Source organism: Tachypleus tridentatus, chromosome 9, assembly GCF_004210375.1.
Source record: "Tachypleus tridentatus isolate NWPU-2018 chromosome 9, ASM421037v1, whole genome shotgun sequence".
NCBI classification, from domain to species: domain Eukaryota; kingdom Metazoa; phylum Arthropoda; class Merostomata; order Xiphosura; family Limulidae; genus Tachypleus; species Tachypleus tridentatus.
Genome location: NC_134833.1, coordinates 51,835,269 through 51,858,973, shown reverse-complemented (window position 1 = coordinate 51,858,973; position 23,705 = coordinate 51,835,269). Strand labels below are relative to the sequence as shown.

The window sequence follows — 23,705 nt, the reverse complement described above, 5'->3', positions numbered from 1 at the left end:
TGTCATTGAGTTCTTCATTCATCTTGACAGTAAGGTCCGGTTATAAACAGGTGATTAACACGCTCGACTCGTAATATGAGGGTCGCAAGTTCGAATTTCCGTCACACCAAACACGCTCGCTCTTTCAACCGTGAGGGCGTTGTATTGTAATTACAGACTGGATCATTTTACTTGCAAAAACTAACGGAACTCGTCCGTATGGATGAATTATTTGCTTCACGTGCGATTATATCACCAACTCATCGACTCTTTCCAATTCGGCCCGGCATGGCCAGGTGGGTTAGGGCGTTTGACTCGTAATCTTAGGGTCGCGGGTTTGATTCCCGATCACACCAAACATGCTCGCCCTTTCAGCCGTGAGGGCGTTGTAATGTAACAGTAAATCCCACAATTTGTTGGTTAAAGAATAACCCAAGAGTTGGCGAGGGGTGGTGATGATTAACTGCCTTCCCTCTAGTCTTACACTACTAAATTAGGGACGACTAGCGCAGATAGCCCTCGCGTAACTTTTCGCGAAATTCAAACAAATAAACCTCTCCAAATCTACCTTTATCTTTCACATAAAAGGCCAATTTACTTGTACATTACAGTGCAGTGTTTATTGTATTCATTGTACTAGATGTAAACAACTCGGAATTTATACACCTTTTCCTGAAGTGATCATTAGCTTCCGTCTATACCACCACTGTTAACTTGACACCATCTATTCATATTTCACTGGTCATTATTATTTTTATTAAAATTACTATTTTATCATTTTTCGAGTTTATGTTTAATACCTTCTGTTTCGTTTAAATTTCTAAAATCCAATTTTTGCCACTTGTTTTCCGTTTTAAAACTGTTTATGGAGCCGCTTCAACAGTGATGCTTTCAATAAATTTCTAACGTGCTTCACGCTATACGTACGTAGTTTAAAATATCTTTATATTCTAACAATTTAATGATTCTATGTAATCCTTTTTTATGTAATCCAGTTTAAACTGCGTGACGAAGAACTTCTGTCTGAAACGTTGAAATAATAATAGACGTGAGTTTTACTTATTTTGAACATTTTTTTTTCATTATTTCATTATTTTTCTACATCTTTCGATCTTTCCTACTGTGTGTATGTTCAGTAAGTTATAAGACGATCATAGCACATTAAATTAAGTTGTATTTATCACTTCCTGAGATTCCCAAGTGGAACAGCGGTAAGTGTTCGGATTTACAGCACTAAAATAAGTGGTTTGATTCCTCTCGGTGGACACAGCACAAAGCTAAATGTGGCTTTGTTGTAGGAAAAAGACACACATATTTCCTGGACTTGTCATTACTAAACTGACTGTCAGTTTCATTGTCTTCAACCAACTGAGATCAAGTCCTCAGCATTAACTTACATATTCTTGTGGTTTGTTACTAGAAAAGTAATTAATTGACTGTTTCATTGTTCTCAATTTACCAAGAGCAGCTTTACAACACTAGTCTGTCTGTAATAAACTAGTTGCTGGTTTCCTTCTTTTCGGTTTACTGAGAGCAACTTTCCAAACATTCTTCTGTCTATAATAAACTAGTTGCTGGTTTTCTTATCTACAGGCTATTGGTTCTTTAGAATGACGAGAATTTTTAATATTATCCCGACTGTCTATTATCAACTAATTTTCTAGATACACCATTAAAGTAATTTTAGATATGGATAGATAACATTATAGTTATAAGTTGTTATTTGCATATTACTTTCTAATATTTCCCTGCTTAGTAATCAATGTTCTAAAGCTGACTGATTAAACTTTAAAGCTGTACTATGAATCACAGACTAACATTAGCTGATAATCAAATGATAAATTATTACCTATTAAACTTCATTACTACTTTACTGGTATTATTTTAATGACATTTTTATTTATTATTATTACTCAAAACCTAGTTAGTTGCAAAAGTTTAAAAGTACATAAGCTTGTAAAAATACATAAATACCTGAGCTTGTATTTACTTTGAATATGACGGTTTTTGTCAAATATTTACAATTTACCATACTTGTCACAAAGCGCTGTTCACTGGCACAACGGCAAATCTGAGAGCTTAAAATCTCAGGGTGGATCCGCGCACCGCAGATAGCCTATCGTGCAGCTTTGCGCTTAAATAAACAAACCCAATATCACCATATAACTTAACTGTTTGCTTCGTTTTAGAGAAGAACAAAAACTTTGAAATTTGAAATATTTTTATATCAATAATAAAACTAATTTTTGTTTGTTTGATGTAAAGCACACAACAATATAATGGACTATTTGTGCTGTGCCTACCATGAGTATCAAAACCCTCTTTTTAGCAATGTGTATCCCCCTGACTTACCGCAGAGCAAAGGAGACAAAAACTAATTCAAGCAGTGAATTTTAATCTTTAAGAATCTGCTGAACATTAGAAACCATTCTCTCTATTTATTTTTTATTTTGCCTAGCATAGCTTTATTATTAGGGCTCTTGACCGAAACCCTTCGCTACACATATTCGAACTTTCATTCATGAGAGTGACAGTCAGCTCCACTGTTCCTTTGTAACAAGTAGCCCTAGAGTTAACAATGGATAGTGTTGACTAGCTGTCTTCCCTCTTGAACATGAATAAAAATATTGTTTTTTGTTGTTATTTTAACAACATTCAATTGAATTAACATGCCAGATGTCTGAAAAACAACATTCAGTTGAACTAGTATGTTAGAAGTCTATTTGTGTCAGAAGAGACTGATTTGAAACGAGTGCTGTAATTTAATAATAGTTGTTATACACAGAGAATGGTGTAGTGTGCTCCTTTTGAATCATATTTGTACCTATATACTTATTTTTGTCTATAAACCCTAATATAATTACGATTTTATATGCTTGCTTCCTTCTCTAGACCTACTAAACTCGTTGATGCTAACCAACATATTTCAATTTGGATAATTGTTGTTTTTTGTTGTGTGTTTGTTTCTTGTTACAGTATAATTATCCCATCTAAAAAATTAAATTTATCTTTCTATCGTGCTTTGTTATACTTTTCTTTCATAGAAAACGTTCATAATATGTAAATGATAGTCTTCATAACACTATTAGTGAAATTGACTCTTTAATTTTTTGCGCTATTACCATTCATGTTTTCCAATAATTATTTCATACGTTGTTTTTGTATGTTACAACACTAATATTAAAAGCAAGTTACAAACCTAAATATGTTTTCTCTTGAAATTCTTTTCTTTAAGCGTCATACAGCGTTACAAAACTAGTTTAACTAACATTGAATATTTTATAACCATTTTTAATAAGATATAATGAACTAGTAGAATATCTCCAAATTCTAACATAAGTTGGAAACAAGAAATCTACTTAACTTTTTAGCTGCGTCATAGCGGCTCATAGAACAACTCTGAGTTTGTTTGTTTTATAAATCAGCATTAAAACTACATAAAAAAAATGTATATATATATATATGTATATATCTTTTCTTTTTTTTCCATTTGAACGCGGTGCATGAAACAGAAAATATCCCCCTATCGATTGATGTATTTGACTACGCCCAAGACCCCATAGATAAATGTACCTAAAATAATTTCAAGTGCCGCAGTAACTGAGGGTTTCCACTTGGGTTTTGAAATAAAAGATGTATGCATAAATTAAATATGTTATAAATAGCTTTATGCCATATCTACAGAAGTATTAGGCTTTTTAGATAACAAAATCTAATTAAACTGGTTTTATGAAAACTGGTAAAGATCGAAATTACAGCTGCATTTTCTCGACTAGTCGTGATATAACATATAAAAGTCTGAAGAAAGAAACTGACATTCTAGCTGTAATATTGTTGTATTGAAATTTTAGAGGGTCATTCAACGTTGGCCCGGCATGGCCAGGTGGGTTAAGGCGTGCGACTCGTGATATGAGGATCGCGGGTTCGCATGTAACTGTCAATCCCACTATTCGTTGGTTAAAGAGTAACCCAAGAGTTGGCGGTGGATAGTGATGACTAGCTGCCTCCCATCTAGTCTTACAATGCTAAATTAGGGACCAAACCAAACATATATCCTGGTTGTGTCGTGCACTATCTGTTTCATATCACTTCCTACATGCTTGCTCTCAAACCTTTTAACTTACTGCAACTACAAACAGAGTGACTTGACATTTAATTTATCATGATATATCCGACAGCATCGTGTACCCCGCTGGTACAGCGGTATGTCTACGAACTTGCAACACTAAAATCAGGGGGTTCGATTCCCCTCGGTGGACTCAGCAGATAGCGCCACGTGGCTTTGCTATAAGAAAACACAGACACAGACAAACACCTTCAGCATCGTTGCTTACTTGGAGCTTAGTTGCTTATGTCCACGTGACTAAAACTGTGTGTGGGTAAGTACTGCATGTATTTGTTACCAGCGTAGCGTGAGATATTTTCTATGCTCCGTAATCTATTTTTCAACGAACTTGATTTAAGTGCAAAACTCTAACAAAAACTCTCTCATTTATCGGGACCAAATTTACTGGAAAGACATTTTGGAACGTCATGAGTCTTAAGCTAAGATTAAAATATACTTTTATAGAAACTTTTAGTTCACTTTGCTGGCACATTTTTATACTCTTTCCATGAAATATGAACTATTTTTGTTTACAAGAGCAAATCTAATTTTAAATTTAATCTTAGAGAATCATATGTTCTATTAGCGACATTCACAAATCGCTCGAGGTTATGCTTTACAGATGACTGGCTTGACTTGACAAATTGTAAGAATTATGCTATGTAACAACATTTTTACTTTTTCTTGTTTTTTGGCAGAAAGAGTTATTTTCAATTGCTTATGCCTAAAGTAAATGGAAAATACCTATTTTTCTCTTCAAACTTTGATTTTGTGACCTGGGTAATGAAATTTTCAAATTTACCCATTTTCCAGAACATTCCTGGTAGGTTCAGTGTTAAATAGCTGATAGAAAAGTTTCTTGAGCTCACAAAAATTCTCTAGAATGTTATAGAACTTACGAGAATTTTCAAGAACCTTTTAGAATTTTCTAGAACGTTCCGTAGTAATATATATACAGGGACTCACCACTTACCACTTCAGATTAGTTCTAGCTGCCCAAATGAACACATGGACCTATCTGATTTTATCAAAGATGGCATCAAGAAGCTGCAAGCATTCTCCAGACGCACTCTGCTATGTATGTGGCCAATTTATCAAGACAATAACGAAAAAGTACTCTGTGACAGCATCTGTTAACATGTGTGAAGCCTACAAGGCATATTTCGGCATACCTGTCGTGGATCAACACAAACCCTGGGCTCCTCATTTTACCTGCAAGCACTGTAAAAAAACTTTAGTAGGTGAGACGGACAATTTTTGCTTGCTTGAATAATAAGATTTTACATTATATAAATTTTAGACCTTTTAAAATTGAAATATCTTTTTATTTTTTAAATTTTCAGTAGTATAGAAAAATATCACGTATAAAATATCTTGCATGAACCTCTTACACATTAGTTGTGGATAAAATAAAGTTATTCTTCATAATAACAATTTTATTTTGGTCTTTTGTATTTTTTGGTACAGAAAAGAAAAGAGAGCCATGAAGTTGGCTATTCCAAAAATTTGGCGTGAACCTACTGACCACTTAAGCAATTGCTACTTCTGCATGGTGGACCTTTTTAAACGTCAGGCTGGCAAGAATGCATCTGCTATCATGTATCTGGACCTTCCATCATCCATCGCCCTAGTGCCACACTGCCCTGAGGTTTCTGTGTCTACTCCGCCAGAGAGAAAGCAGCCATCCTCAGAAGAGAGCAGCAATCCAGAAGAGAAGGTAGACGTTGAAGATCCAGATTACAATTTCAGAGGTGCAGCTGATGAGAGAAGCCCATGCTACCCCAATCAAAGAGACTTCACTGACTTGATCAGAGATCTTGGTCTAACAAAATCGAATGCCGAGCCTTTGACATCTAGACTTAAGGAGTTGGATTTGTTAGACGAAAGTGTACAAGTCGCAAGTCGGAGGAAGCGTAACCGACATTTTGTAAGCTTCTTCACTCGTCAAGATGGGCTCTGCTTCTGCCACAATGTATCCGGTCTGCGCGGATACAGGCGCCACTTGTTCGGGTTACATGCAATTGGAATTGTCTGTAACCCGAATGAGTAGCGCCTTTTCGTTGATATCTCATCCAGAAGCCCCAAAGCTGTGCTGCTCCATAACGGGAATGAGTATTCTGACTCATTTGTCATTCTGACTTCCCCTGACTCATTCGGTGCACCTCAAAGAGGAATACAACAGCTTCAAGACCTTGCTAAAAGCCTTGAAGTATGATGAGTATGGCTGGGAGGTTATCGGAGACTTCAAAATGGTGGCATTCCTGATGGGTATCCAAGGAGGCTTCATTACGTTTCCCTGTTATCTTTGCCTTTGGGACAGCAGGGACACCGCAGCGCAATACAATAGGAAGCAATGGCTACAACGTACTGAGTTCTCTATGAGGAGGCACAATGTCAAGTGTGAACCGCTAGTGGACCTCCAGAAGGTGTTGTTCCCATCATTGCACATAAAAATTGGATCTTATGAAACAATTTTTACAGCTCTTAATAAGGAGTCTGCAGCCTTCAAGTACCTTTGAGACTTCTTCCCTAAGCTGTCTGAAGCAAAGGTCAAAGCTGGTGTCTTTGTTGGACCACAAATAAAGAAGGTCCTGGAGAGCAAAAAATTTCCCAAGAAGCTCAGTAGGAAGGGAAAAAAAAAAAGGCTTGGGGCAGCTTTCTCGCAGTAGTTCGTGGCTTCTTGGGCAAGCACAAAGCCGAAAACTATGTGGAAATGGTTCAGGCTTTGGTGAAGAACTATAGCAAAAGGGGCTGCAGGATGTCCCTGAAAATCCATAACCTTGATGCTTATCTTGATAAATTCAAGGATAACATGGGAGCATTCTCAGAGAAGCAAGGCGAGCGCTTCCATCAAGATATACTGGACTTCGAACGCCGCTACCAAGAAGCGTATAACGAAAACATGATGGGAGACTATATTTGGGAGCTGATACGTGAAAGTGATTTACATTATTGTTGTAAATCTCGAGAAACTACTCATTTCTAAACATTTTTGTTCATTTTTGTATAACTTTAGTATAAATACATGTAAATCTTGATTCATATGTTGTTTTATTCAGACCTTATGTAAATGAAAATGTGCAAATTTGCCCTTTTCACATAGAAAATAGGTTAATTTCTAAATTTAATTATTCAGTTCACAAAAGTAAAATTTGAAGGGAATAATGGCCATTTTCTGTATTTTTGCAATATGAGCAATTAAGAAATAACACATACTATCCAGGAACTAAAATTGTGTTACATATTGTTATTGTAGTCTACGTGAGCCTGGAAACCTCTTGTGACAACTTTTAAGAGTTGTTATTGTCTATATGGCATCGGAACTCTCTCTCGAGAACTTCTAAGAATTGTTGTTTTGTACGTGGCAATTGAAACCTCTATTTACAACTTGTAAGAATTATTGTATTTCACGTAACACCTGAAATCTGTCTTTAAACCTTGTAAACATCGTTGTATTGTACATAACACTGGAAGTGTAAATGCTTTAACATTTAGCAGAAATTTTAAATTGTTATTTTTTCAAGTACAGACCAGAAGATAAAAATATTTTCTTACCTGCTCAAAATTTGTTTCAATACATATGTATTATTGAGCAAGTAATTTACGAAAATTGAAGAAATATGTCGTTTAGCGAATCTAGATTTTCAACGTATCTTTTTCACAGCACATGGCGTAACTAATTTTTTTATTTCTACCCTTATTTAAAGAGAAACAGGGCAGTTTTAAAGAATACGAGTATATCAGTCAGCAAATTGTCTCAGTGTAGTCGAAAAGTAATTTAGTACATGGCATAGCTATTCAAAATTTATACCAGGTCGTAAACTAAAAAACGTCATGAAATATGTAATTTTTAAAGAAAATATTCATGATAATTAAGACAACTCAGCAATGAGCAGTTTATTTTTGATTAGTAAAGAGAGATCGTCCTGTAGTTGAGTTTTAGTTAGTTCGGAAATGTATCATCTTTAAGCTTTTACTCAATAATATATATGTACAAAGCACAAAAATCAGTATATTTCCCTGTGCGTTCCTTATCTACCTACTCCCACGTCACTGAGTCAGTTTTAATCAAACTTTGTAGGATAGTAGTTGATTCAAGGAGAATGTTATTGAAGGTCAGCAACCCCCACCATCCCCATCTACCAGTAATGTTATTATTGAGCATTAATTATTTTTGATGTAAGTAAACGTTCACTAGGTACATAGATGGCGCTACATTCTTCAATAAAAATAAATTTTCGATAACGAAACACCTGTGGAGAGAGCACATAAATCTCTCTTCTACATATAATAAAGACAATATGTGTGTTTGTTTTCAACTTAAGTCCTCCGAGCTTATTGAGCCAAACTTATCAAAAATTTGTATACAAACATTATGAGCTTTGGAAAATCTCCCAACAGGTTAAAATTGAATTTAACCATATTTCTGCTTTGTAAAGTCTGTTATTATTTCCAGCTTGAGTCAATTTCAAACAATCTTGGCAGGTGGACGATTTAGAAAATGTTAAATATTCTAAAGGAATTCAAGGTCAAAGCATGAAAGTTGCTGGATTATTTCTCAAACAACCACGCTTTTCTCTCAGATGTGCATTCTAAGTCTCACCAACTCAGATAGTTAAACTGGTTTATGAGAGCTTCATTAGCAATTTTAAAAGTCTGAAAGTTTGGCATAAAGTGAAATCAAATATATTATTTCTGTTAAACCTAAAATCTTTATTTGTTGGTTGATAGAAATTAAACTGTAAATGTTGTTTATGAGGAAGCTTTGTTGTAATTTTTAAAATTTGGCATAAAGTTTATGTTCAAGTCATTACTTTGAAATATATTATTTCTGTTAAACTTACATCGTTTTAATTAAGTTTAAACATTCACCATCGGTTGATGGGTATTTCAGCTTTTATCTTATGTATCTCAGATAGCGGCGAGCACACACTTTGAAGGATTGCAATGAAATGAAAATGGCCGCCGCTGTTGCAATACCACAAAATTTCTACTCCAACAGTCACCGTAAGGCTGATATGAGGAGCCATTTTTGGGGGTATACCTAATTCTTACTTTGAACCGTGACATTTCAACTTCGGCTAGTAAGAAACTTCTGCAGCCAATGACACTCAATTAATTAATCACGTGAAACACCATGGTAGAACGTTAAGAATTAGGTGTTAAAAGTGAGCAAGAGAAAGTACTCTGTAAGACCACCGCTTTTTTTGCTACCTCTTGATACAAAGTTACCCTGACCATTACATAGTTTCTTTGTTTCTTTGTTTTTTGAATTTTGCGCAAAGCTACTCGAGGACTATCTGAGCTAGCCGTCCCTAATTTAGTGGTGTAAGACTAGAGGGAAGGCAGCTAGTCATCACCACCCACCGCCGACTCTTGGGCTACTTTTTTACCAACGAATAGTGGGATTGTTCGTCACAATTTAAAGTCCCTAAGGCTCAAAAGGGCGAGCATGTTATGTGCGACGGGGATTCGAACCCGCGACCCTCATGTTACGAGTCGAGCGCCCTAAACCACCTGGCCATGCCGGGCGCCATTGCATAGTGTACACTACGTTTTAAATATATACAGAGTGAGTTCTTAAAGCTTGTACAAAATCTTTACTGAGGAAATAATAAATACTGTAGTAATAAGTTATGTTATTAATAAATTGTATGAAAGTTAGGATTTTTATGTTAGTTATCAAAGCACCCACCAACTCATTTTTTTTAAGTACATGACCCGGACGAGGGACGGATACATCAACCTATGTGAACTAAAGAAATGTGTTTGTGAGAGAACTTACGCCTGGTATGTGAAAGAAGCTCTTACTGGGAAAATACCAGCTCATAGAAAGCTTTATCCAAAACGTCCACGGACTGAAACGGTAACAACTTATTGTCATATTAGAACGTGTGGATAATTTAAAATTGAACGTCTAGCATTACTTAAAATAATCGTCTAAAATAGTTAGAAAATATTCGGCCGAATATGTCAATATTTCCCAACCCACTTGTGCGTAATGTGTAAAAAAATGTTTTCGTCTTTTGCTACCTTTCGGTGGTAGTAGACTCTTCCTGTAGCTGATGTCATTGCTACAAACCTTATTGTAAGCTCTAGGTCATACGCGCATGACTGTTATACAGTTCATGTCGCATTGTTTCAGGAAATCTTGGTTTGACCTTTGTTGTTGGATTGTCTTTTAACAATATATGTGTCCACTTGGACATTTGACCTACACTGATTAGACAGAACTACACGTGTAAGAAACTATTTGTTTATTTATATGTAACATGTTCGTATTAAGCCCAGCTCAGCGTTGTTGCAAAAAATTTGGATTCAAGGATTTGATGTAATGATTCAATAAGTCAGCCAATTCTAATTAGCTTTTCTTGTCTCATCAATATTCATAAGACTGCATAATAAAATTCTTGTTTTGGTTCGTTTGATTAAAATATCTTTTATTGTACGTTACGCAGTTACTCAAAAGAACAGAGGTTGAAATAGATACCTTTGGTGTGTTTTTTTCCTAAGATACTCAATGGACCAGTAGTTCGCGTACGGGCCTAGAACGCTAACATCTGGCGTTCGATTCGCCGAGGTGAAGAAAATTCAGATAGTCCTTTGTGTTGTTTGCCCTAAAAAATAAACATTATCCTTCCTGATTTTGAATCATTTTTTAGTAATTAAGTATAATTTCCTATTATGAACCACTTAATAATTTTTATCAAATTTTTGTATTTACTAGCAAACTGCTGTCTGTAATGTCAAGTCAAGTCGCAGATAACAGCAGATAACTGAGTTTTCTTACGATACGATCACAATACTGATGAACAGTTCTTTCATTTGGCATACAGTTATAGCTAAACTATTGAAAAGTGTTTTCCATCTTTTAGTAATTGCAATCGCAATGTTAGAAAACCTATAAAGATCAACTAAATATGTATTTCAAACATTATGTCAACAATTACAAACAAATTCAGGATACTTCATCCATCATCATCATCATCATCATATATAAATAGACAATTCATTAAGGTTGAAATTCACGATGTTAGAAAGGAAAACACATACGTTCAAGATATCTTGATGAAATGAATAAAAACCCAATAACCCTGGCACTTTCGAAAGGTGGGCCTTCCCTCTTGAGGGTCAAACTGGGCAAACAAGTTTGTCTTGGTAGGTTTTACAGTGATTCCTGAGAAGACTGACTCGTGGTCTCGATTTTTGGATTGGATGCCAGAAGATCCTTTCTGAGACGACTAAAATTCTCGGTTTTCATTTTTCAGTCATCTGAGTTCTTTTGTAGTTGTATTCAGTATTATGAGCCACTGACAGCCCTGCATCAGCAGATGTGAATGTCCTCCGGTGGGGCTGTGGTAAGTTTTTGGATTTAAAACTCTAAAATCAGGTTTAATTTTTCTCGGTGGACACAGCAGATAGCCCGATGTGGTTTTGCTGTGAGAAAAAACACACATAGATATGAATATCTCAGAACAGCTCTTCTTGCTTCCTCTGCAGACCGTAGCAGACAACATGATGTAACTACAGTATACGTTACTGAGCCCGTGATTCCTAACTTGCTAAAATAAAAATATTTTGTTGGGTTTTTTTTTAACTTCGGGCAAAGCTACACAAGGGCTATCTGCGCTAGCATTCTCTTATTTAGTAGTGTTAGACTAGAGGGAAGGCAGCTAGTCATCACCACACACCGCCAACGATTAGTGAGACTAACCGTTACATTATAACGACCCCACTGATGAAATGGCAAGCATATTTGGTGTGATACGGATTTGAACCCGCGACCCTCAGATTGCGAGTTGAGTACCCTAACCACCTGTTTATGCCGGACCAATAAAGAAAGAGATGCAGTTCATAAACGATTCTTCATTTTTAAGTTATTAAGAATTTATTTAAACTTAACTCAAGGATGGAAAAATACGAAAATTTCTCAGAATTTTGTATCTCCTGAAAACAACCACTCGTTAGAGCACTTACGCAATTGCAATGCTTTAAGAGAAAATTTCCTTTTGACTTGATAATATTAGTTATTTGTATAATCGATTGTTTATAATTTCTTCTAAAAATAGGGTGGCTATAGTTTTGAGATCTGAAACCCTGAATGTATCTCTTTTTTGATATGAAAATTTGACCATTCTTTTCTTGAGCTCTTTTATTTAATTTTAGAATTTCTTGCATCAAGTTTAACTTTTCATTCTATAATTAAATACGTTTTACGGTAAATACTCTATTAGATGCTGAATTTTCCATTCATTACAAGTTCGTCATTATTGTTGATGTTAATGCTCTGTTTTCCTTCTTTAGTTGGTTTCTAAGTGTATGAAATACTAAATAACCTTACCAAGCATTTCAAATAACATCTTTAAAAGATCGGCAGTAAGAGAACTAGTATTTTCCTAGAACAACTATAAATATAAGGACTTTCTTTTAATAATACACATGTAAGTTATGTACAAATAAACCTCTAAAGTAGTCTTTCATTATTTTTTGTTTTGTTTTTTATAATTTCTGTGCAAACCTACAAAACGCTATCTGAATATAGTCATCCCTAATTTTTAACTGATAGACTAGAGGGAAGGGCATTTATCAACAACACTCACCGTCAACTCTTATCTGTGGGCTTCATTCACGGTCCCATAGTTTAGGGTGTTTCCAAGCTCCGAGTGAAAAAAATCGCTAAGTTAAAGTCGTATAAATTTTTTATTTAATTTTAATACCTGTGAATTTCTTATGAATTTGCCCCCACCACTCCACCACCTCCTCTACCAGTTGCTCAGAAACAAGCTTTGAGGCTAAAAACGCTAGGATTTGAAGATCGATTCTTAAGATGAGAACAGGGCATTGTGCAACTTTAATAAATCAGACACCTGGATTAAAAATTACCATCTTTTGCATGTCACACAAGTACATTTCATGCTCTTGTGGTATGGTTAATATTTGTATGGTATTAAGCACAAAGCTACACAATGAGCTATCTCTCCATGCTATCTAGACTATATTTTAAGTGTCATAAGCACCCACTTACAGCTGAGTCACCGAGGTGAGGAGGCTCTGATAAATGTATAAAACATTTTACTTAAATAACATAGTACGTACACTGATATAGCTGTCTCACTGCCAGTAGTATTCTATGTAGTAGAGCCTTATATCTATCCATAAGTTTGACCTCCTCCCTCGGTGGTTAAGCAATGAGTCTGTGAGCTTATAACGCAAAAAAAAAAAAAGGGTTTCGATAACCTTTATTGGCACAAAACAGATGGTCAATTATATTAATTAAGGTTAATTTAATTTACGGAGAGGCACATGCATAGATATTCTTCACTGATAGCATCTTTCTCTTACTGTCTTATATAAGTCATAATTTGATGTTTTCCAACTATTTAGATAGTTTATTGATAATTTATATTTATTATCACAGAACATTTCTTATATTGTTCTCCGGTGGCTCAATACTAAACTTGAGGACTCATAATACAAAACTAAACCTTCAATTCACCCCAAATAGCTTACTGTGGAGATTATGCTCATACGTGATTAAACATAAATGTTATAAAATAACCTTTCAGAAAAAATGTATAAAACAGTGATTTAAACGATTAAATCAAACATGCGACGTACTATCATTTTTGGCTCAATAATATACAACATTCAGTTGATGTGTGTGTGAGTGTGTAATAATATGTTGTATATACAATCATGAGACTCTTTTTAGGGTTAAATGAGAATACTATATATTTGTTGGATAAAAATACCATTTACGATTGCCTTATTAGCGTATTTTAAGAAAAGAAACGAAAATAGAGAGAGAAATCGAAATTTCTAACGTACAACTTATACACGATATTAAATTATTTAAACTAAAAAACTACGTGTGAAGAAGTCAATGACTATAACAGTTAGTGTGTTTCAAATGTAACCTAGCAACACATCCAAAAACATTTAAAATATCAATGAAACGTTATGTGTTTCTTTTAAGATCAGTGAAGACATAAATATTCACTTATTGTGTGAGTGCTAAAAATGTCCACACGTTCAAGGTTCTGATTATAATCGAAAGTCCATATTGCGTAATTTACATATATAGTTTTTAAGTTAAGGTAAAAACAACGGTCTGGTATAGCCAGGTGGTAAGTTCCCTCTACTTCCAATTTGTACTTTGTGGGTTCGAATTCCTATCCACTAAACATTCTCGACCTTTTAGTTGTTGGTAAAAGAGTATCCTAAGAGTTGGCGGTGATGACTTACTGCCTTCCCCCAAAACTTTTACTACTAAATTAGGGACGGCTAGCGCATATAGCTCTCGTCTAGCTTAGTGCTAAATGCAAAACAAACCAAGCAGAATAACAAGCAAATCCTGATGAACAGTTTTGTTAATCTTAGCCGCAACTGAGTGGCACAGCGGTATATCTACGGACTTAAAATCATTAGAAATTTGGTTTCGATACCAGTTGTGAGCAGAGCACAGATAACCTAATGTGAAGCTTTCTGTTTAACCACGAATAATCTTAACCACCATTGCTTTATATGATTGTTTACGTGTCTTTTAGCGCAAAGCTAAACAATGAATTATCTGTGTTCTGCCTACTGGAGTGCTCTAACCCAGTTTTCTAGCTTTATAAATCCGGAAAATTATCGCTAATCCACCGAGAGACAAAACTTATAGAAATATGGACTATTAAAACATTTTTTTTTCATTTCAAAATAGTTAACTATTAGTATCTCTATTGGAAGACCCAGATTCGAGTTAAGCTGCCATCATGCACTAAAGTAAACTTCTGGTACGTTCGTCATCTCAGACAAAAATTGGTGGCTTTACGATGCATGAAAGTTGTGCTTACATGATATTCTGCAAAAGAGGATTTTATGTAGACGATGGATGATCAGAAACAGGAAGGCAGAGTTCATTTTTTCCACTTTTCATTGCAAAATATCAGACTAACATACTTTAATATCATAGAAAGGAATTATTTATATGTGAGAATGGTCCTTATACGAACATAGAATGTACGTACAAACAAACCAAGCGAAATTCTTTACAACCAAAAGGAAATATGTATAAAACCAGATACAAGATTATCGCGTAAATTTGAAACTAATTATAAGTTATGTATCACAAATTTTAAAAAAGGGTGGTTAATATTAAATAATTGATTTGGTTTGTTTAGTTTTGAATTTCGTGCAAAGCTACTCGAGGACTACCTCCGCTAGCCGTCCCTAATTTAACAATGTAAGACTAGAGGGAAGACAGCTGGTCAACACCACCCACCGCCAACTCTTGGGCTGCTCTTTTACCAAAGAATAATGGGATTGACCGTCACATTATAACACCTTCACGGCTGAAAGGGGAAGCATGTTTGATGCGACGGGGATTCTAATCCGAGACCCTCAGATTACGAATCGAAACAGTAGATGAAAATAAAAACGTGTTAGATTGACTGACACAATAAAATAAATCCGGGTAAATATCAGTTGTTATTCAATCTTTCAGAGTAAAACTATAATTTACTTTATTAATATACTTTTAGAAAAAAATGTATATTTAGAATTATATTATCAGAAGAATGGAATAGCAACTTTGTCCGTACGTTAAGGGAACCTTAGAAATTATGAATTTCAATACAATAGCTTATACCCTTAAGAGAATGATCAATTCTGTGCAAATACTTCTGTCACAGCCAAACGAATACGTTATTACTATGCATTTATATCTTTACTTGATCTTGCGCGAATCTTCTGTCTTCCAGTAGGCCAGTTTTAAGGTTAGAAATTACATTGAAAAATTTCCGGGTTCGATTCACCTCGATAGACACAGTATATGGCCCTTTGTGGTGGTTTGCTCTCAAACATCCTTACACACACATTTATTCTCTTTTGTCCTGTATTCTAACTGCTCTTTCATTCTGCATAAAAACAGTCAATTATGTCTCAGCAGAGAGAAATGCTGTTCCTGTGTTGTCTCTTCTTCCAAACACTTTTCAATCAACTACCATTCTTCCATTTCTCAATGGATTGACTTGAAACGTGATACAATTATACTATGACTCAATACGACCATAAACTTTTCTATATTTACCTTTTAAATGATTTTATCTGGTAAAAGATCAAGCAACCCCAAAATGTATATTATGGGCTCGTGTGCGGTCATATTTATAGCAGTCAAAATGACAGTTGGTACAAATATAAGATTTCATGTGCCCACTAAATTGGCTGTATATTATTAAGTTTATTTTTTGAAATTAAAACTTAATTGGGGTATTGTAATTCATTTATATGCATCAAAAGATTTACTAGATGCCATAAAAATATTGGATCTACAGTGGATTTAGTTGGTTCGAATATTTAATCAAACTGTATTTCAAAATCTTATTTGAATACACCCTTCAGAAAAAGTTGATATTGCATTAGTTACTCTGTGTATTAGTTAAACTGTGTATTTCGATAATCATTTTTGTAATAAGACCTTAGTATATTTCTAAAAACTGCGTTGTTTATCTAGACCTTGAAGAATTTATAATGTTCCAACTACACTGTTTGCCATATCATTTGTTGCCGACACTAGTTATTATGGCATAGACGATTATAATTATACTTCGCAAGCTTATAAAAGCAGTTCACACCATAATAACTGTGTATTATTTGTATTATATTTTTAAGTACTCAATGTTGTTACAACTGTGTATTTTTGTGTGATTTTTTTATGCACTCATTGTTGTTATAAAGAAAGAGTTGTTGATCGGTTCAGTATGTTTTGTTGCTTCTTATTGGTGAGTGGATTTGGGTGGTTTCTACAAACGATAGACATTGGCAGGACTCCAAGTTCAGCTACTAAATAAAAATAATCGCCATGATCACGAGAAGATTAGTGACTAAACCAGTTGTCGTTACTTCTATGATTCGATCCCTGTCATCCGTAACCGTTATTGTTGTGTTTTAAATAAAACAATTATTATAAATACTGGATAACTAATAACGTTTTAAGAATCATTACTTATTGATACGAAAATAAGACTATAAGTAAAACTGATTCCACCAATCTCATACATTTTTAATTTCCAACTTATTAGATATTCCTTGACATCTTACTGAAATGGAACGAATCGAAGTATTTTGTGGCACGGGAAAGTTTAAAAACTGCGTTAACAGTAGTGAACAAACAATGTCGTCATTGTATTCGTAACAACGCTGTCCTGAAGTTTTTACATTATCAGCTTTTGTTGCCCTACAAAAATATTATAATTCATTACATTAGAAACTTGCAGGCTCTGGTTCTGCGTTTATTTTATCGATATACCTGGAACTACTCTGAAGTGTTCTGACTAGAAAACTGAAAATGTCCACTTTATTCCTGAGAACCCATTATACAGGAATAACTTAATTATAAATGGTTCAAGCATCATGCGTTTTACTCTTGTTTTGTAACGTTTCGTAAGCAACGCTTTATTTAGTAGCTGATTCCGTTGGAACAGGCCAGAAACTACAGATAATTATCCACCTAGAAATAACAAACGCAAAGAGTGCATATGTGTTTTCTTACAGCAAAGCCACATCAGTCTATCGGCGGAGTCCACTGAGGGTAGTTGAACGCCTGATCGTAGCGTTGCAAATCTGTAGATTTACCGCTATATTAGCGAGGAACTAAACGCAAAGAAACTTGTAAACTATTAGTAGATAAGCCGACATTTAATTTGGTGTTATATACGAATAGCAATAGTTGCGAAAAAATTGAGAAAAGCAAACGCAAAACATTAACATTTGATAATGGTTTAGATTTTTTTGTGTTTAATAAACATTCGAACAAACAAACAGAACAATTTAATTTAAAGTACGTCAACATAAAATTGTTATGACGCATGGTGCTGATTGACATTTATATGTAAAAACGGCTCGTTTGGGCTGAGAAAACACTTTTACATAGAAGAGCGAACAACGTTTCGACCTTCTTCGGTCATCGTCAGGTTCACAAAGAAAGAGGTAACTGACCGGAAGCTGACCACATGTTTGAAAGGGGTTGTGTAACTGTATGTCGAAATGTAGAGGGCGGTATCAGATATTTGAATATATAATTTTATTTATTTTATTAATATAGGTATAAAAGCGTTCCTTTATATTGGTTTATTTTGGGTTTAAGTTGTTGTATAAGTAAGGCTTCTTTAATTTTGCGTTTGTTTATGTTTGTTTCTTTATTTAGTATTTGAGTGTTTTCTATGGTTATGTTGTGTTTATTTGACTTGCAGTGTTCGAAAACGTGTGAAGGTGACTTTTTATGTTCTTTGAATCTGGTTTCCATTTTTCTACTTGTTTCTCCAATATAGAAGTCGTGGCAGTTATCACATTGTATTTTATAAATAATGTTGGTGTGGTGTTTGTCAGTGTAGTTTTTACATAGTATAGACCTCAGTTTTGTGCCGGGTTTTTGAATACAAAACAAAAACTCAACATACTAAGAAACCAAATAAACACAGCCATAAAACTATGCTCACCAGATAAAATTAACGATGAATTAGACAAAATAAAACAATACTTCACCAACATCAATAAGTTTCCTCCACAAACCGTAGAAAACATTATACGCACACACCTAGACAGAAAGCAAAATCAACCAACTAAAGTAAATACAGCTCACGAATCAAAAAAACACGAAACCATATACTGCTGTATACCATATATTCCTGACATCAGCAAACAAATAACCAACATTTGGCAAAAATTAGTAACAAAATATGACATTCCAATTAATACCAAATTTATTCAAAAACCCGGCACAAAACTGAGGTCTATACTATGTAAAAACTACACTGACAAACACCACACCAACATTATTTATAAAATACAATGTGATAACTGCCACGACTTCTATATTGGAGAAACAAGAAGAAAAATGGAATTCAGATTCAAAGAACATAAAAAGTCACCTTCACACGTTTTCGAACACTGCAAGTCAAATAAACACAACATAACCATAGAAAACACTCAAATACTAAATAAAGAAACAAACATAAACAAACGCAAAATTAAAGAAGCCTTACTTATACAACAACTTAAACCCAAACTAAACCAATATAAAGGAACGCTTTTATACCTATATTAATAAAATAAATAAAATTATATATTCAAATATCTGATACCGCCCTCTACATTTCGACACACAGTTACACAACCCCTTTCAAACATGTGGTCAGCTTCCGGTCAGTTACCTCTTTCTTTGTGAACCTGACGATGACCGAAGAAGGTCGAAACGTTGTTCGCTCTTCTATGTAAAAGTGTTTTCTCAGCCCAAACGAGCCGTTTTTACATATAAATTTCTCAACAAGTGGGTTTCTCGTCATCGCTGATTGACATTATTTCAGATAAACAATATGAAAATTAATCTATATAAAATTTTCCAGGAAAATACGTTTCAAAAAATTTGGTCACCATAAGTATTGTCTTAGTGACTTATTAAGTTACTTGAAAGAAAGTAATAGTATATTAAATACATGAAAATCAACACACAAGCGACAGATTTTGTGAACTTACAGTTTCAGAAAAAAAATAGTCAGTGTAAGCATCCAATAGTATTATAAGTTTTTATAATACTATTTCATGAAAATAATTTATTCTATCGTATAAAGTTTAATGTAATATTGATCTATTTTCCTACTTCTTTGCTTCTCAGATCACTCATATAAAATTTCAGGATCAGCTGATTTACTAGTTGGATTTAATTTCTTTAGATTTATGAAAATACATAAATAATTTAGCAGATTTTGTGTGTGTGTTTTTTCTTATAGCAAAGCCACGTCGCGCTATCAGCTAAACCCACCAATGGGGGTCGAACTCTTATTTGTAGCGTTGTAAATCCATAGCTGTGCTAGCGGGGAGCTGATCAGATTTTATTATGATTTACGTGTTGCAGAAGTTTGTTAGCTAGTTTGTTTTTACGTTATGTTATTAAGTACAAATTAATAAAATGGACCGTTATCGCATCACGGTTTTTAGTGGTGTGAGTCCATAGATTCACGTTAAGCCACTGAAGGAGTGAAAACATTCTATGTAAAAATTGATAACAAGACTTGTTGGAAATGTGTTTTTAATCCTTCACGCACTCAAGGTGTGAATTTAAAACTGAATATAGCTATCTTTACATATATTTATAAACAGTAATTTCCAAGAAAAAGAGCATGTTCCGATTTAAGAAAACAAATCTATTATGCGTTGTGTGTGTGTGTGTGTGTTGTTGTGTTTTTTTTTAAATAAATAGTATGCAACTATGATATAAAAGAGGCTTAAAATAAGTAATATAATTTTAACTTTAGAGGAAGGAAGCATGCAAAACATCATTGATTTTTTCTAGTCAGTCATTATTATATTTTATGTATTGCATTCTATATCCTTTGAATAGTTAAATTATTCATAAATTAATTTATAATTAGAATTATTATTTATTAAAATGTGGAAGACGACGTTACTTTCTGAGAAAATTTATATAAATTATGATGAAGTATTTGGATGAAACATTTTCATCGTGTTCTGACAGAGTTGCCCCCGGTGACACAAAGATATGTCTGCGGACTTACAACGCTAAAAACCAGGTTACGATACCAGAGTTGGGCTGAGCACAGATAGCCCATTTGGTAGCTTTGCGTTTAATTTCAAACAAGCCAATACAATTAAATCTCTCAATGATTCTTTCAGATAAAACAACAACTAAATATAAAAAGGCATGTAATAACTTCGACATCTGACTATTGAATATAATTAACCTACTTTTCACCTAAGTCTGCTGGGCATGTACTATTTCTTAGCGTTCCAGACATTAAATCCGAGAGTTCATGGTTCACATCCTGTTATCGCAAATTTGCGCTTCACGCTTTAAGATAATGAGTATGTTTATATAAATGATGGTCAAATCCTAACCTTTTATTGGATCTGTCAAAAAATTGACAGTAGATTCTTTTGCTTAGCTGCTTTCCATCTAGTATCTCAATTCAAAATTAGGGATAGCTGATGCAGATAGTCGTCGTGTAGTCGTAGTTGGTAAAATAATATATGACAAACACTAATTTGCATAATTAATGTTATCAAAAAACCTTAATCACTTGGTTTATAATTTACGGTCCTTGGACTAGCTAGCCAGTTATTGTGAAATAAACTTGGCCATTCTAATCTAAATTTTTTTTCTAAATGTGTATATTTTCGTTAACAAGATGACCAGTGGCCTTGACAATGAAACACTTTAGACTGTGACTATCCTCTCTTTATAGGTTATTTTGAAGTGTATACGATAATGACACAAGTATTTCTGTTGTGGATTTGTGCATTCTATGTGTGTGTATGCGTGTGACCTTTGGTGACCTTTGTAATTCTCAAAAGTTTGTATCCAGATTGTATGTATTTGAAGTAAGATTAAACAGTATCAAAAGTGGACAACTCTAATGATTTTTATAACTTAGTATATATTTTTAACCAAGACAGTCTTTAAAGACTCACACATGTTAAAATTGTATGTTGGTGATATCAATATCTACCAGGTGCTGTAGAAGAAAACTTTACAACTGACCACTTGTTATCATAATAACTGCCTGTATGTGTGTTTTATTGACATCAAATAGAGCTTCATTAGTTTTATGCACTTATAACAGAATGAGCGTGTTAAAATTTGTATATGTGTTTCGTGATAGGAGCCAGTCTGAAAGTTGTAGTATTTTAAATATTAGCAATCAGTAAGTCGTTCGTTTATTATATGTAGCTTTAGGACGATTGTGGTTTGTAATACAAGTGATTTGTGAAAGTGAAACAACAAGTGTATTACAGAACATTAAAAGAAGGTATATATTCCATACTTTCACAAGAATTATGTGTGTTTGAAGGTGGTCAATGACTATATAGAAAATTGACAGATAAACAGAAAGTCATTCATTTATTGTATATATCAAGTCATCCCTTAATTAATATCCGATTTTAGTTCAAACACATAGAAGGAATTTTAAACGCTTTTAATGTTATTTAATCAATAATGTATGGTCCATTATTATTAATTACTTCCTGCCAACGATTCACAAGCTTCTGAATGCCACTTCTATAAAATTCTTGGGGTTTGAAGGAAAAGAATGTAGAGAGGATAGTTTGATATCTTCATGTATTATAAGCCCTTTCCCATTATGATAGTTCTGCAAACTTCGGAATAAATGATAATCAGATGATGCAAAGTCTGGAGAATAAGAAGGATGTGGAAGTTTTCCCAGTCTAGCTCTTTAATCTTTGCAGATGTGATCCTTGCTGTATGGGCCTGTCCATTATCCTGGTGTAACACAACACCTTTACGATTGATCAAAGGAGACCTCTTTTCTTTCAGTGTAATACTTAAGTGCTTTAACTATTGACAATAGAAGTCTAATGTAATCGTTACATTGAGTGGCAGCAACTCAAGCAACAATATCCCACCAAACATTTAACAAAACCTTCCTAGAATGGAGGTCCATTTTCGTCTGTACTTTAACCAGTTTACCTGCACTGAGCCACTGTCTTAGGCACTTAACATTTTTATAAAATATCCATTTCTAATCTCCAGTCACTAACCTGTCGAAAAAAGGTGAGTTACGTTCACGAGAGTGCAGAGAAGTGCAAATGTCCACTCTTACTTTAAGGTTGGCTTCTGTCAACTCATGGGGAAACCATTTTCCAAGTTTTGACACCTTTTCAAGCTATTGCAGATGATAGTGAACTGTTGAATGGGTTGAATTAAGTTTCTGTGCTAGTTCTTCAACTGTTACAGCACAATCTTCATCAAGTGCAGCCAGCAGCAAGTCATCGTTATAGTCAACAGGATGACCTGAACGTGACACATCACTTAAGCTGTGGTCACCTGATGTGAACTTCTGAAATCACCTTCGAGATTTTCTTTCACTGAGAGACTCTGCACCATAAACACCTTGAATGTTTCGTGTGGGTTCTCAAACAACCACGCTTTTCTCATGGTCTCTCAGATGTAAGGTTTACAAGGGTGAAATCACCTAAAAATCTTTATTTGTTGGTTGATGGAAATTAAACTGTAAATGTTGTTTATGAGGAAGCTTTGTTGTAATTTTTAAAATTTGGCATAAAGTTTATGTTCAAGTCATTACTTTGAAATATATTATTTCTGTTAAAGTTACATCGTTTTAATTAAGTTTAAACATTCACCATCGGTTGATGGGTATTTCAAGGGTTGGAACTATAACAGAGTCATCTTAGGTGACGACACATGTTGGAGCTATTGATAGTATCGCCCCCTCTCCCCATACCCCTAGCTATGGCGGCATCGCTTGAACACTGAAGAGGACTTACTATTAATGTTAAAGTGGCTAAAATGTTTCTAATACAATCTCTAGCTTTGAATATTGTTTAATAAGTTACTGTACTTTAGTACAACAATAAGATAGGCCCAATAATGAAAAGTTAATTCCGTACAATACATTGTTGTTAAAAAAAACAACTTTTCTGAAAGCACTGATGATGAACTGAATTGATATGTGGCTGGAAATCTTATCTTAATTTCGATGTATTCGTTTAATAAACAATAATTTCGAAAGTATCCTTGAGCTATTATTGCTTAATTGTTTTGTACGAAAGTATTATTAATAACTTATTAATTATCAAAACA

The 23,705-nt window shown here is 34.2% G+C and overlaps 1 protein-coding gene across 1 annotated transcript in view; it reads left to right on the top strand.

Moving 5' to 3' along the window:
• LOC143225248 (cell adhesion molecule Dscam1-like) overlaps window positions 1–23,705 on the top strand; it is a 234,562-nt gene that overhangs the window by 32,340 nt on the left and 178,517 nt on the right. The window lies entirely within an intron of this gene.